Source organism: Castor canadensis, chromosome 14 (genome assembly GCF_047511655.1).
Source record: "Castor canadensis chromosome 14, mCasCan1.hap1v2, whole genome shotgun sequence".
NCBI lineage: Eukaryota > Metazoa > Chordata > Mammalia > Rodentia > Castoridae > Castor > Castor canadensis.
This window is the reverse complement of record NC_133399.1, coordinates 34285924-34300112: the sequence shown is the minus strand read 5'-3', so window position 1 is coordinate 34300112 and position 14189 is coordinate 34285924. Positions and strand designations below refer to the sequence as shown.

At 36.3% G+C, this 14189-nt stretch overlaps 1 pseudogene; it reads right to left on the bottom strand.

The window, feature by feature from the left end:
- Window positions 1–723: 723 nt before the first annotated feature.
- LOC141416238 (olfactory receptor 7G2-like) lies at window positions 724–1615 on the bottom strand (annotated as a pseudogene).
- Between the last annotated feature and the right edge of the window lie 12574 nt (window positions 1616–14189).

Here is a 14189-nt window from a genome sequence, read left to right as displayed (position 1 = left end):
GAAATATAAAAAAAGGAGAGAGAGGAAGAGAGATGGGAGAGGGGAGGGGAAGGGAGGGAGGGATTAGATTTTTCTTATTAGGACTGAAGAAGCCTTCATTGATCTGTTTCCACTGACTCACAGTCATCTCAAAACCCTGACACCATCTAATTATGCCATCTGAATATATGATGGCACTGAATGTGGTGATGCTATTTTTACATCAGAAGATTGTGGATTATGATTGACAGACCTTCAAAACTTTTTTACAGCAATTGAATGTCCAATGTACACCTAATCCAAGGATCCAATTTATTTGGTGCTACCACATGATCAGATGGAAGATATTGTCTAGATAGGACCACTGCTCTGCGTAAATATGTTTATAGTCCCTTCACTTGCTCAAATGTATGTGTTTCTAAGAATGCATCACACCAACTTTGCTGACAACAGAACTCATGCTTCAGGCTCCTCTTCTGTGGAAGCTGCAATAAATAGTGTTTAAAGAACTGAAGTCAGGACTTAAACCTCACACAATGACACAAGTAGAACTAGCAGGTTTCAAAGCAAGTTACTTTCCCTTGTAATTGTGTTATATCATTATCTTAAAGACTATCATAGAAGACTATAGTGACAGAAGGTTCAGATAATTTGATTCATCAGGAGTCTAGTACTACGACTTAATCTTAAGTCAAAAGCAACTCACACATCATAGAAGAGAATTGGTCCTATTGATAAGTTTCCTCAGTGCTTCCTGAACGTCCTTGTTCCTTGGACTGTAGATAAAGGATTCAGCATTTGAGGGACTACAGAATGCATCACTGAAGCCACTGCAGTTTTTCTGGGTAAGTCAGTAGTTGAAGAGCTAATGTACACCCAAAAACCTGTCCCATAAAACAAGAAAACAACAGACAAGTGAGACACACAGATAGAAAAGGCTTTATATTTTCCTTCCGATGATGGCATTCTCAAGACAGATGACACAAAGGGGACATAAGAGAAAACCATTCCGCAGAGAGCAATACCACCAAATATGATCATCACAACAAATAACAGATATTATTGAGAGTGTCAGAACAGTCTACATTTATAACCTGGGCAAGTTCACAGAAGAAGTAGAAGATTTCCAATTCTATACAGAAGGATAACTGCAACACCATCTGACTCTGGAAGAGGCTATTCAAAAATGCAAATGGACAGGCTGAGTAGAACCAGCATGATACAAAGACAGGGGTTCCTGATAACTATGTAACTCAGGGGTTCACAAATGGCCACATAGTGGTCATAGGCCATTGCTGTGAGGAGACAATTTTCAAAGAGTACAGAAACGATGACAAAGCAGACCTGAGTGAGACAGCCAATGTAAAGTGATGCTCTGGTCCTGTGCTTGGATCTTTGGGATTGTGGTGGTTGTGCTTAAACAGATGTCATTAAAGGACACATAGAATAAGAAGAAGTACATGGGCGTGTTGAGGTGGGATTGACAGCTGATAGCCAGGATGATGAGCAAGTTTCCCAGTATGGTGACCAGGTACATGGACAGGAACACACTGAAAATGAGGGCTTGTAATTCTGGATAATATGTCAGTTCCAGGAGAAGAAATTCTGGAATAGCTGTTTTGTTTCTGGGTTCCATGTTTTGAGGAATTTGTTGGAAAAAGTGGAGTGAAAAGATCATAAAGTGCATGCCAAAAGAAGCAGCAGCAAGTAAGAAGATATTATTAATGCAAGTTATTGTTCCACACTACAAACTTCCTATTGATGCTATCTTGAGGTGAGGTCTCCAGTGTGAGGTTCAGCAATCCCTGTATATGGCTGTGGCGCATGCTGAATTTAGAGAGCTAGTTTATAAAAGTAGAAACTATCTTATGATTATTGTGAACTCGTGAATAGTTGATATATTTCTCTATTACCCGCCCTCCTTCTCTCCTCACCCATTCATCCTCCCATCTATTGTCTTTACCTAAATAATACTTCTCATTGAATACCAACACTGTGTATTCTTTGTGCTAAATTATGAGAATAAAACAAATTAGAAGCCATGTTTTTCAATCATAATTAGTCTGTGAAGTCAAAAAAGAGTAGAGAGATATTTTAAAATCTTACTGCTAAAGTTTTCCTAACTTTAGTTTGCTTCATAATTATCTGAAGTTCTTTTCAAATTGCAGATGTGTTAATTTTTACCATCACAACGTGTACTCAGGAGAAAATATACTATGTTATGTTATGTCTGGGATGAGAGATCAAAGACCATCTTTGAGTTCAGATATTCTGATTGATGAGTTAAAGCCTCTTGATAATTTAGTTCGACCATTCTGAAATGTTCTCATGAATCATAATTTACTTTACAATGTTAATATTTTCTTCCTGACCAAAGCCTGTCTTTCCCTCATGTGAAATGTTTATTATCTCTTCCCATGAAATTATTTTCTGCACATGGATGCCATCCATCCAAGTGGACCTGCTCAAAGATTAGAACATATTGTCTCTATTCTTGAAGTTGATAAAGTTACCCTATGGAAATGCAAGGCAGCCCTTTAAAATTAATTATAGCAGAATATGGACAACTCTGTGTGTATGATTCCTTCTCTCTTCCAAATAAAATTATTCCCTTAGTTTATAGGGAGCATTCTATTTTTTAAAAATCATCTAAGCTGGGCATGTTGGTTCACCCTTGTAATCCTAGTTCCTTGGGAAGCTGAAGTTAGGAGGATCAAAGTTCATGGCCAGGTGAGACAGAGATGTCAGAAGACTCCCTTCTCAATGAACAGCTGGGAGCAGTAGCTTGCACAAAACATCCCAAGCTACATGAGAGGCTGAGATAAGGTTGGTTTAGTTTCCAGGCCAATGTGGGCAAAAATTAATGTGAGATCCCATCTCAAAGTTGAATGTGATGGCACTGGCCTATAATTCCACTGACAAATGGAAGTGTAAAACAAGAGGACCATGGTCCATGGTTGCCTAGGGACAAAAAGGAGGATGTGCTCTCAAAATAACCAAAGCAAAAATAGCTTGAGGCCGGGCTCAAGCAATAGCATGCCTGCCTAACAAACAGAAAACCCAGAGTTCAAACTCCAATATCTCCAAAATGTATCGTAATAAGAAACAAAATGAAATGCATAGAGACATAAGGAAACATATAAAAATGAAAACAACTTCTTGGTAGTCATTAACAAAAATTTACAGAACAGAATAAGGATCCTACATGGACTGTCCTTGTGGAACAGTAGTCTTTGACTTCAAATGAATTAGATGTACTACGACAACATTTAGATGATATGGAGTCACACACCCTGAATGTCATCAAGCCCCCAGCCCATGCTTTGTCATGGGTAAAAGTCATCACCTGTATGAAATTTCTGAATGTTCTGTTAGAAAAATGGAAGTATATGGTGGTGTATTAATCGCCTTGATTGCAATAGTCATTTGGCTATGATCCTGTACATCAATCCATTAGGTTTTGCACCTTGAATTTATATATATTTTGTTCAATTATTCTTCAGTGAAGCTATAAGTTAAATTTGGCAATGCTTCCTGAAGACAAATGCATGCAACAAAGACACCCAGAAAAGTGCTCACCATATGGGATCTCATACTGGCATTATCTTTCGGGTTACTTTTTACTGTCATCGACATTGCATATGGTATTATTCATTCCTTAGAAAGAAGCAATGTGTCAGCGCAATTGTAGATTATGGAAAGAGAGAGACCACCCTTAGCATGATCAATGCAAATAGCAGGGAAGTGTTTAAGTGCTTAAACTCCTTCTGGGAATGATGATAACTTAGGACAATAAGAAAAGTCCTATCAGTGATACAGAGATTATCTGGCAGGCGTGTATGAGAAAATGTATAGAGATTTAAATGAAGTAAAAAATATACTTGTGAGTTCAAGTGCAATCCATGTATATTATAATGCACATACATAAATCATTTATATAATCCTTGTATATAATAAGTGTATATACAAGGACCACACCTGAACTCACTTCCAAAGTATTAAGAGAATTCAGTTTCAAAGGAATGCTGTTTGAACCTCCCCTGGATACTGAAGATGGAAGATGAGTCCTCAGGAAAGGCAGGCAGAATGAATGAGTCATCAGAATCCTGGTCAGGAAGAACCATCTATAGCAAGAGGCACAGGTGTTGTTTCCTGACTCTGGAAGCTCTGTTCAGTGTGGTGGTCACAGGCTCATTCTTTTCTTACTGTATAGATATCCCTGGGGGCTCAGTATCCAAAGTTCCTCATTAGGCCAGCTATTTTGCCAAAATTCTTATCCAGGATTGGATATCCCCACAGGTCAATTCTACAGAAGTGAGGATATCAGGAAGGCTGTAGTTTTGACCCCTGAGGCCAGGTGTATGCCATCTAATTCTCTCCATTGTTTCTGTTCATCTTCATTCCATGAGCCTTGCATGCAATACCACTTCTCTAATACATCCCAATGTTCCTTTAAAATTACAAGTGAAAGAATCTCTATATAATTACTGATATCAGGAAGACCGATTCCTCTTTTTATGTAAAAATATATACCTACAGATTATATCTAAATAATAATTAATATTAGCTAAGATATTTTCTAAATGCAAAGAAAAAGTTTAATTTTTTTGCATTTTCATTAGCACATATTAGATGTATAGGGGGTTTCATTGAGATAATTAAATAAGTAGTTACAATGTACCTTAATAGATTCACCCCCTATATCATTTTGTTCATCCTCTGCCCCCTTTTTAGAACAACTCCAACAGTTTTCTTTGTTCTAATGTCTTACACATATACAAAGTATATCCACTCTTTGCAGTGTTTCTTTATGTAAGTTTGATGTTGACTAAAGTTATGTTTTAAAAAATACTTTCCACAAATTTTAGTTTGTTTAACTCCTTATGACTTCAAATTACCCCTTGGTTGGAATTTCATTAAATGTTTTTTTGAAATTCATTATATATTATCAACATAGTTTTAATAATTTCTTTTACAGAATGATACTTTGTGCTCAAATTATGCTTCTCTATTTTTAATAAAGGGAAGTTTAATTTAATCATGAGTCAATATATGGCAGTTCTATGATGTCTCTAAATTTGGTCAGATTCTAGTCATCATTTACTAGATAGAAATGTTCCTCATGTTGATGTGCACTTTAACCATTTCTATTGAAGAATTTCAATATGTCAGTGTGTTAATTAATGTATGTAATAGTGCATCATCTCAAACTATTAACATTTTCAAGGTAATTATTTATAATTTACTGCAAAATGGCACTAAGATGACTTTTCTCATAATTTGCAGCTCATTCAATTTTAAAGAGTGGAATAGCAGACAACATGTATAAAATCATCACGCAAATATAAAACAATTTTACTTTCTCCAGGAACCACAGAGAAAAGCAAAATTAAAAAATGATGGTGAAATGATCACAGTACACAAAAATAAAAAAACTATTAAACATATCATTGTGAGTTTGCCAAGGTCAAGGAGACTACCTGCTTTCATTGAAATGCACTGAATAGACTGGGGATATAGCTCAGTGGTGCAGCAATTGCCAAGCATACATGAGACCCTGGGTTCTAACCCCAGTACTGCAAAAAAGGGGACTAAATGTGCTATGAGGAAATTAGTGCCAAACACAGGCACAGAACTCCTTTCTTCAGTAACATACACTTATTTTTATTTTATTGACTCATAATAGTTTTATATGTTCCTAAGGTACATTGTGAAGTTTAGGTTCTTGTGCCCATTAGGTAGTAATTAATTCATGGTAATTAACATATTCATGCCCTCAAACATTTTTCATTTGTAGTGTGTATGGTCACATATTTCTCTTCTGTTTTGAAATATATAACATGTTACTGTTAATTATATTCACACTTTTGTGACGTTAAACATCAACACTTACTTCTCTTCTCAGTTACATTGCACCTGTTGAATGACTTCTCCCTCTCCACTTTAAGTTTTTTCTCTCCAGTCTCTGGTGACTTTTATTCTCCTCTCCATTTCTATGAGGTCAACTTACTTTCCTCTTCTAAGTGAGATCACAATATATTTTTTTCTGTGCTTCACTTATGTCATTTAACATTTTGTTCTCCAGGTCCATTCATATTGCCACCAATGACAGGAGTTCATGTCTAATGGCTGCATGCTATTTCATTTTTTCATATATTGCACATTTTCTTTTATCTTTCCCTGTGTTATGAACATTTAGGTTGATTCTATATCCTGCCTATTTTGCATAGCACTGCAGTAACATGGGACCATATGCAATTTTCCATCATGTTATTTCACATCTCTTGCATATATACTCACCACTGTTTCTGTTTTCAGTTTTTTTATGAACATCCATACTGTTCTCTGTAATGAGCTATAGGCTAATCATTTCTTTTTCTATAATGCTAGAGTCAATGTACTAACATACATTGTCACTAACAGTGCACAAAGCTTCCATGTTCTCTGCATCCTCACTAGCACTTATTATTATTATTTGTATTTTTCTTAATAGCCTTTCTAACTGGGATGATCTGGTATTTTGAGGTGGTTTTGATTTACAAACATCTAATTGAATATATTGAGCATTGTTTCATATTTCTCCCCTTAACTTGTATGCCTTTTTTGAGAAATACCTATTCATAGCTTTACCTCATTTTAATTGGGTTATTTTTTAATTCTTACTTATTTGTGAACTTTATATATTCTGGATATTATCCCCTTATCAGAGGTGTAGTTGGCAACTATTTTTTATATTCTGTAGTTTTCCTCTTGTCTCTTGATTTTCTCCTGTATTTTTCACAAACTTTTTAGTTTAGATAGTCTAGTTTAATATTGCTTAGTTTTGTAGACTGTGTTGGAAATAATTTCAAAAATTATTTTTTATTACACAGACACAAACATTTCCTCTGTTTTTGCATACAAGTTTTATAGCTTTGGCTTTACATTTAAGTCTATTAATCTATTTTGAGTTGATATTTGTAACTGGTGATATGTAGGAGTCTACTTTCATGCTTCTGTATAGAACTTCTTTAGTTGAGAAATAAGGGTCAACTCAACAGTTGTTCACTGTATAGATTCATGGCTGGATTTACAATTGTACGTTTCAGAGAAGCACCCAAGGAGAAAGTCAAGCTACTGTTGGCTTGATGATGGGATTTTTTTTGAATTTTTGATATTTTTAAGTAGAAGTCACTAAACTTTGATCCAGAGCTGAGACCTGAATGGTGACTGGTGGTTCCAATTTTTACACACAGAAACATTAAAATATGTCATCAATATACATAGCTGATCAGTGAACCTAATACATGGTGAGGGGTATGTCCTTTGTATTAAAATTATCAGGATGCATAGTTGAGGAAATTGACATGAATTTTTTAAATTCTTTATCTCTCCAACTTGGCTGTGGAAAGCTGTACCCTTGCACTCAATAACTAAACCCACATATACAATTCCTTTCCTTTTCATCAGCCCCAGTTGCCCACTATGGTTTTTCCACCCTGGCGTACCCACTACTACTTCTTTGCCCTGGAAACCTGCTTTGGCTTCTCCACTCTAGACACCCACCATGGCTTCTTTGCTCAGGCCCATGTGGCTTCTCTACCCTGGCTGCTGCAGCTTCTTGGTGCCAGATTGTGGACCTGTGTTATTTGTGTTTACCAGCATGTTTGTAAGATATGGATGTATTCAAAGCTATTTTGCATCAGTGCCAACCAGCTCAGTGGTGTAGGGAATCAACTATAATAAATGGTATTCAGTATGACTGACAGTGAGGAAGAATGCTGGGGAATGCCACTCCATCACTATCTTGCCTTGATCCTCTGTATGTTGGTTTATTTTTTTATCCTGATACTTTGCTGAAAGTGTTTATCAGATCTATGAATCTTCTGGTAGAGTGCTTGGGTTCTTATATGTGTGAGATATCATCATCTTCAAATACAGATCCTTTCACTTCTGCCTTTCATAATTGTATAACTTTTACTTATCTTAACTTATTGCTGGAGCTAAGATTTCAAATATTATATTTGGGAGGACTGAATATAGTGCACATTTTTATAACATATTTTATTTTAATGGAAATGCTTTTGGTTTTTCCTTATACAGATTTTCCCTACTCAGTATAACATTGGCTGTAGAGTTTTCATAAACATCCATTATAATGGTTATGCATGATCCTTGTATTCCTCCTTGATTCAACTTTTATCACATTTATTGTTGCACGCTCATGCTTTTCCATGTTCACCTCTTCTTGCAGCCACATACCAGATGTTTTGGCTCAGATTTCTGGAGACACAAGAAAGTAGTTGAATATCTCTCATCCACTATTTTACAGGCTAGCCTCAAACTCTCCATCTGTACCTTGGAGGTAAAACCTCATTTTTCATTTTTTATTGGTGTAAACAAGTTGTCCAAAGGTATTTCACTGTACTCTGCCCATACACACAGAAAACATGCTTTAGTCAAATTCACTCTTTCTATTACTTTCTTATTTCTCTTCCCCCTTTTTTATAATCTGAGGGTGTTTTATTATTCTACTGAAACAGATATTTTCTAGGAAGCTGCAAGTTCTGAAAGGTGCTGGTGTTTTAAAGAGAGCACATAAAAATGGACAGATTTGTGCTGACTCTGAGGATGCTGGCTTTTGATGAATGTGCCACTGAACTGGAGAATGAGGGATTCTGAGAAACAATTGACCTCTCATCCATGAGTTCTACACCTCACATTGAACCAAAGAATGCCCAAAAACTAACATTAGAGCTAGAACACTTGTAACTCCTAGATGGTTATATGGCTCTTATCTATTAAATACAAAACCTGAGTTTTATCCCTAGCACTGCAAAAATAAAATTAAATAAATAAAACTCTGTTCTAAATATGTGTATATATTTTCTTTTCATTATTTCATGATAAATGCTATGTAACAATGCTTATATAACATTTATATTATACTAGACATTACAAGTCATCTAGAGAAGATAAATTTATGGGAAGATTTATGTAATGGATCATATGCAAATTCTACACTATTTTATATACGATGATTGAGTACCAGTGGGTTCATAGAGCATTCCACCAAGGATAACCAGAGATGACTATAATCACAAGTTAAATTTTCACAGAATATGTTTCTTATGAAAATTCCATAATTTCTCTTGCCCCACCTGTGTGGGGCTGGGGCAGCACAGCCATTTTCTTGTGAAAACAAAACATTCCACCACCTTGGAGAAAATGGTAGTGAACATAAAGTGACAAACTTCCAAAAGAAAAGTGGTGGACCAAAAAGCTCAATTCTAGTTCCCAGGCCTACCCTGTGGCCAGTAGATGCTGGTAAGTGCTCACATACCAGCTCTTCATGGGGCCACTTTGGAGAATCCACCTGTACCAAATGGCCCATCCCACCAAAGAAAGTCTGGGCTCAAACACCCTGATTTGACTGCTCTGAACAAGTTGATTTTTGTTGTTTGCTCATCCTTTGTTTTAGTGGGAGAGTGATTTTTGTCAAGGTCTTCGGTGTCTTATTTGTTTCTTTATTTGCTTGCTTTTGGTGGTACTGGGATTGAATTCAGGGCCTTATGCTTGCTAAGGGGTGATAGTGAGCCATATCCCCCAGTTGTCTTTTAGTCATTTTTCAAACTAATCTCACTATGTAGTCCATGCTGGCCTGAAACTCCTAGTTCAAGCAAATGTCCTTCCTTAACCTCCCAATTATCTGGAACTAGAGCTGTTCACTTCCATGCATGGCTCACAAACCCATTAGACAATTTGTACTCCTACAGGCTTATTTTTGCTTTATCCATTCATAACTGGTGACAATCGGTTTGTTGATAGCACCATCACACGTGGTCTATGTCCAAAGGATGAACATTCATTTGTCACAGTTTTGTGGTGGTTTTTGGTGTACATTCCACAGGTCATATGACCCATGCTTGCCCAGTTATGGACACCATGATGAAACCTGTGTCATCATGCTCTATCCTGTCCTGGATGTAAATCATCTCATTGTCCAGCCTATCCATACTGTATACCCTACCTGTCTCTATGATTGACTAAATGCAGTAGTATCACATGCTTGCATACAAATTATTCTTATTTTGCATAACAATGTTCAAGTTTTTTTAGCATTTTTGATATGCTAATATGCTTCCTTTAAATACAAAGGTGAAAGTTTATTACAGCATTATATGTAGAAGAAAGAATGCAGATATGTTAGGTTTGGTACTATCAGTTTTAAGCATCCCCTTGCGGTATTGTAACTTGTCCTTTGCAGATGAGGGAGAGGTGACTACCATTTTTTTGAACATGCTGCTTTTCCCAATATATGCAGATGGGATGACTCTCCTTATGGCCCCCATATCACAACTCACTCAAGATAATTTGGAAAAAAAGATTGACTGGAAAGAAGGAAGATTCACATGGCATAACTTCTTATCCTCCATAAAACTGGCAAAATATTTCACATAACATGAAATGAAATCATGAAAAAGTCATTGATTGAGGTAAGTTATTATATCATACTTCTTTCATCAACAGAAAACAAGAGACTCTCTAAATATCATTTATTTGAAGAAGACTCACAGCACTGCCACAAACACATTTTATGGAGAAACCACACAGTAAATATTTTATACATAGAAACGAAATGTCCTCAGTGTTTAGAATGCAAATAAAATAGGAATTTTTATGTTAAGCCTTTGGTGAGGAATCCCTAATGTAGCTATATAATATACCATTCATATCAGTCAAGTTAAAAAACTGAAACAGGTGAGAAATTGTAAGCAAGCACTAAATAATGTAAGTTAAGCTTGCTTAAAGCTTCACACATCACACTGCCCATAAGAATTTCAACTCTGCCACACATTAGCTTGTCTTCCAGGCCTGCCATTGGAATTATTGTGGAAACCTCTGTGACCACAGAGCTCTTGCATTTGGCATGTCTTCAAAAGAAGGTTCATCCACTTGATGCCAAGGAAACACCAGCTCTGCCCATGACTGGGCACACTTGGAACAGAGCTGCAGTAACCAAAAAGTGAGTGGACAGCTAAGCATGTGAAATGAACATCAAAGAACCATTTCCATAGATGACTTTGTGTTAGCAAGGCAGCCCACAGCTCTCTTCTTAAAGTGACGTCTATCAATTGAAAACATACATTTATATCCTTGATCCTATGACGGGTGGATAGCCAACTCATGAGATGATTTTATCTTTCCTCTTGTCCCGGTGCAAAGTGTGTGATTTATTTTTAATTATGGCAATCTCTTCAGCATCCGCATCCCTGATTCTTTATTAGCCAAATTGCATATTTTAAAAATATTTCCACTCTGATTTTTTACTTCTAATTCTCACTATAAATCTGGCTAAAATCATCCAAGAATTCCACATCACAGCCTGAATTCCGTGCTGCAATAAAAATTTCTGCATCAGATAACTAGTTCATCACCTTTTAAATGAGCCACCAAGATTCAGGGAATTAAAAACTGTAGACAAATTTCTTTTCAAGTGTATAAAATGAATGTTTTTCAATCCAACTCCCAATAAATCTCTCATTTCCATCTGAAAACTTATGAGCACAGCTGTAGCTGTGAACCACACTGATTCTTTATTGCCACTTTTCATAGCCCTAGGATGCCTCTAAATCATAGAGTACAGGAGGTGTTTAGAGCTGGTTGTGTGCTGGTCTCTGCTGAGTTTCTCCAGGGATCAGTGCCGAGGCTCCATGTTCATCTGAATCAAAGAATGAGGCGGCTGAACCTGAAAATGGGAGAGATGGTCTTATCCAGATCGGACACTTTTTTTGGCAGCACAGAGGTTTGAACCCAGGACCTCACTTTTACCTTTTTAGCTACTCCACTTTCCATTTTTTGTGATAGATTTTCTTTAGATAGAGTTTCAGGAACTATTTGCTGGGTGCAAACCTCAAGATCTTGCCTCCTTAGTAGCTAGGATTACAGATGTGAGTCACTGGCACCCAGCCAGACCTGAGTCTTGACGTTTGTCCACAATTATATGTGACACAAATGGAAGACATGAATTAAGAAAAATAAGAGTGACAAATGATAGTGGATTAGAGGGAACTGATTCTTTTTCTCACAAACTGTAGTAAGAGGAAAGTGATACACAAAGACAAAAAAACCAGACTGTTCTGTCTAGATCGTGAGTCTACTTTGAAGTTTAATTATTATGCCTTCCATTAAGTACTTATTTTACAATATTGACTTTTTAAAATCTCCATTCATGTGGCAAGGAATGATGAACAGAAATGAATATGTGTGTTTTAGAAATACCTTCAAGGGCTGTGTTATCATATGTATAAAACGCAAATGTTAACACTAGTCTGAGGTTTTTCTTTCTTTGCGGTCCTGAGAATGGAACCAGAGCTCATGCATGTTAGGCAAGCACTCTACCATTACACCCTTGGTCCCATTCTGAGGTTTCATGTAAATATATTGTAAAAATTGTGCCAAAAATGTTGCACTTATTTTTGTATGTCCCAGCATCATAAAAAGATGATTGTCCAGGTATATTTTCCTTTTTTTTGTGGACCTTAGATTTGAACTCAGAGCTTCACACTTGCTAGGCAAGCACTCCACCACATAAGCCACTTCAATAGCCCCTTTCCAGGTATATTTGCAACAACTTCACTTTCATCCTTCCAACATTCTTTCTGAAAATGTGCCTATGTTGCTAAGCTGCCTGGATATCAAAGTTAATGAGACATGCTTTCCCTAGGACTCTGGAAACCACATACATTAGGGGTTGTTACTTAATTTGGCTTGATTATGACCATTTATATATAATTCTCTAGGGGGAATTAGCTTCAGAGAAGGCTATTTTGGAATTCAATGATATAGAGAAAGTCATAGCAATGTATCTCTCTCTCTCTTTCTCTCCCTTCCTCTTTCCTTCCCTCCCTCCTTCTTCCCCTACCACCTCTTCCCTATTTCTATCACAGAAAATTCATACAAGACTTCTTTGATCAAGCATCAATTTCTTATTTTGACCTCAGATCTTGAAGCTGTGCCCTGTTTAATCTTGACACCAGATATTTTGTCATCTGAGTGTGTCAAACACACTACCTTGACCCAGTGAGTGAATAGCTGAAGACCAGGGAATGAGCTTGGGCTATTGTTCACTAGGAAGTCAGACTAGCTCTAGGGGATAACATGGAACCTGAATTACTTCATAGGAAGCTGAGTTCTGAGTTGATTTAGGTAGTACCTCATAATGACTCAGTGTTCCAGCTCTGGGGTTAGGTGTTCTGATGCCAAATCATGGCACTAACCTCATTAGCGGTATCTTTGGGTAGGTTCTAAACCATCCAGTGTCCAGTGTTCTCAATGATAAATGAATGAGATGATACCTAACCTTTAAGCCCTATGAAAGGATTAAATGATCTAATATTTTAAAATATCAATATTATTAACATGTGGTGAAAGTTAATATTGCCTTTACATTATTTGCAAGATTGGTTAGTCAAAAGGCAATTTTTAGGACTCAATTATTAAATATAAATAGAAGGTATCTTGTGAGAAGGACTTACTACTAATAAAAAAGGAAATGATTTTAAGAAACTTATTTTGTTACTCTACAATAAAAAGAGCTTAAAAACAATGATTAACCCGGTGCAATGAGAGCTCCCTTGTGTCCAGACTTGGGTTTCTGGGTAGCATTTATCACTGAAATGAAGCAGGACTCCTTGGATGAAATGCTGGCTCTGGTTCTTAGACAGGATATGCACAAGATCACCAGAGAATGTCCTTCATGTTAGGTTAAGGAAAACACGGGATTGATTGGTTCATTTGAGAAAGCATCAGGAGAAAAAGTGAGGAGGTTGCAATGGCTAAAGAAAGGACAGTTTGAGAAGATGAAAAACATCAGTGAAATATGTCAAGTGTATTTAAAATTCAAGTTCATAGTTGGATGATTCTAAAGTACAATCTATTGTTTTTATTGTGAATTTCAAATTGGTAGGTAAATGTATAGGCTGAAAAATATTAATAGTACATAATACAACAAAATAATAAATTATACAATACAATATTAATTAAATAACTGTCAATATAATTATTGGCATAGGCAATTGCAATGTAATATTATTATTTTTCAGAACTAGAGTTTGAATAAAGGGCCTTATACATACTAAGGAAGTACATTAACACTGAGCTACACCTATAGCCTTGTAATTCCTTACCTTTTAAACGTGATGAATGCAGAAAGATGAATGTTTCCTTTA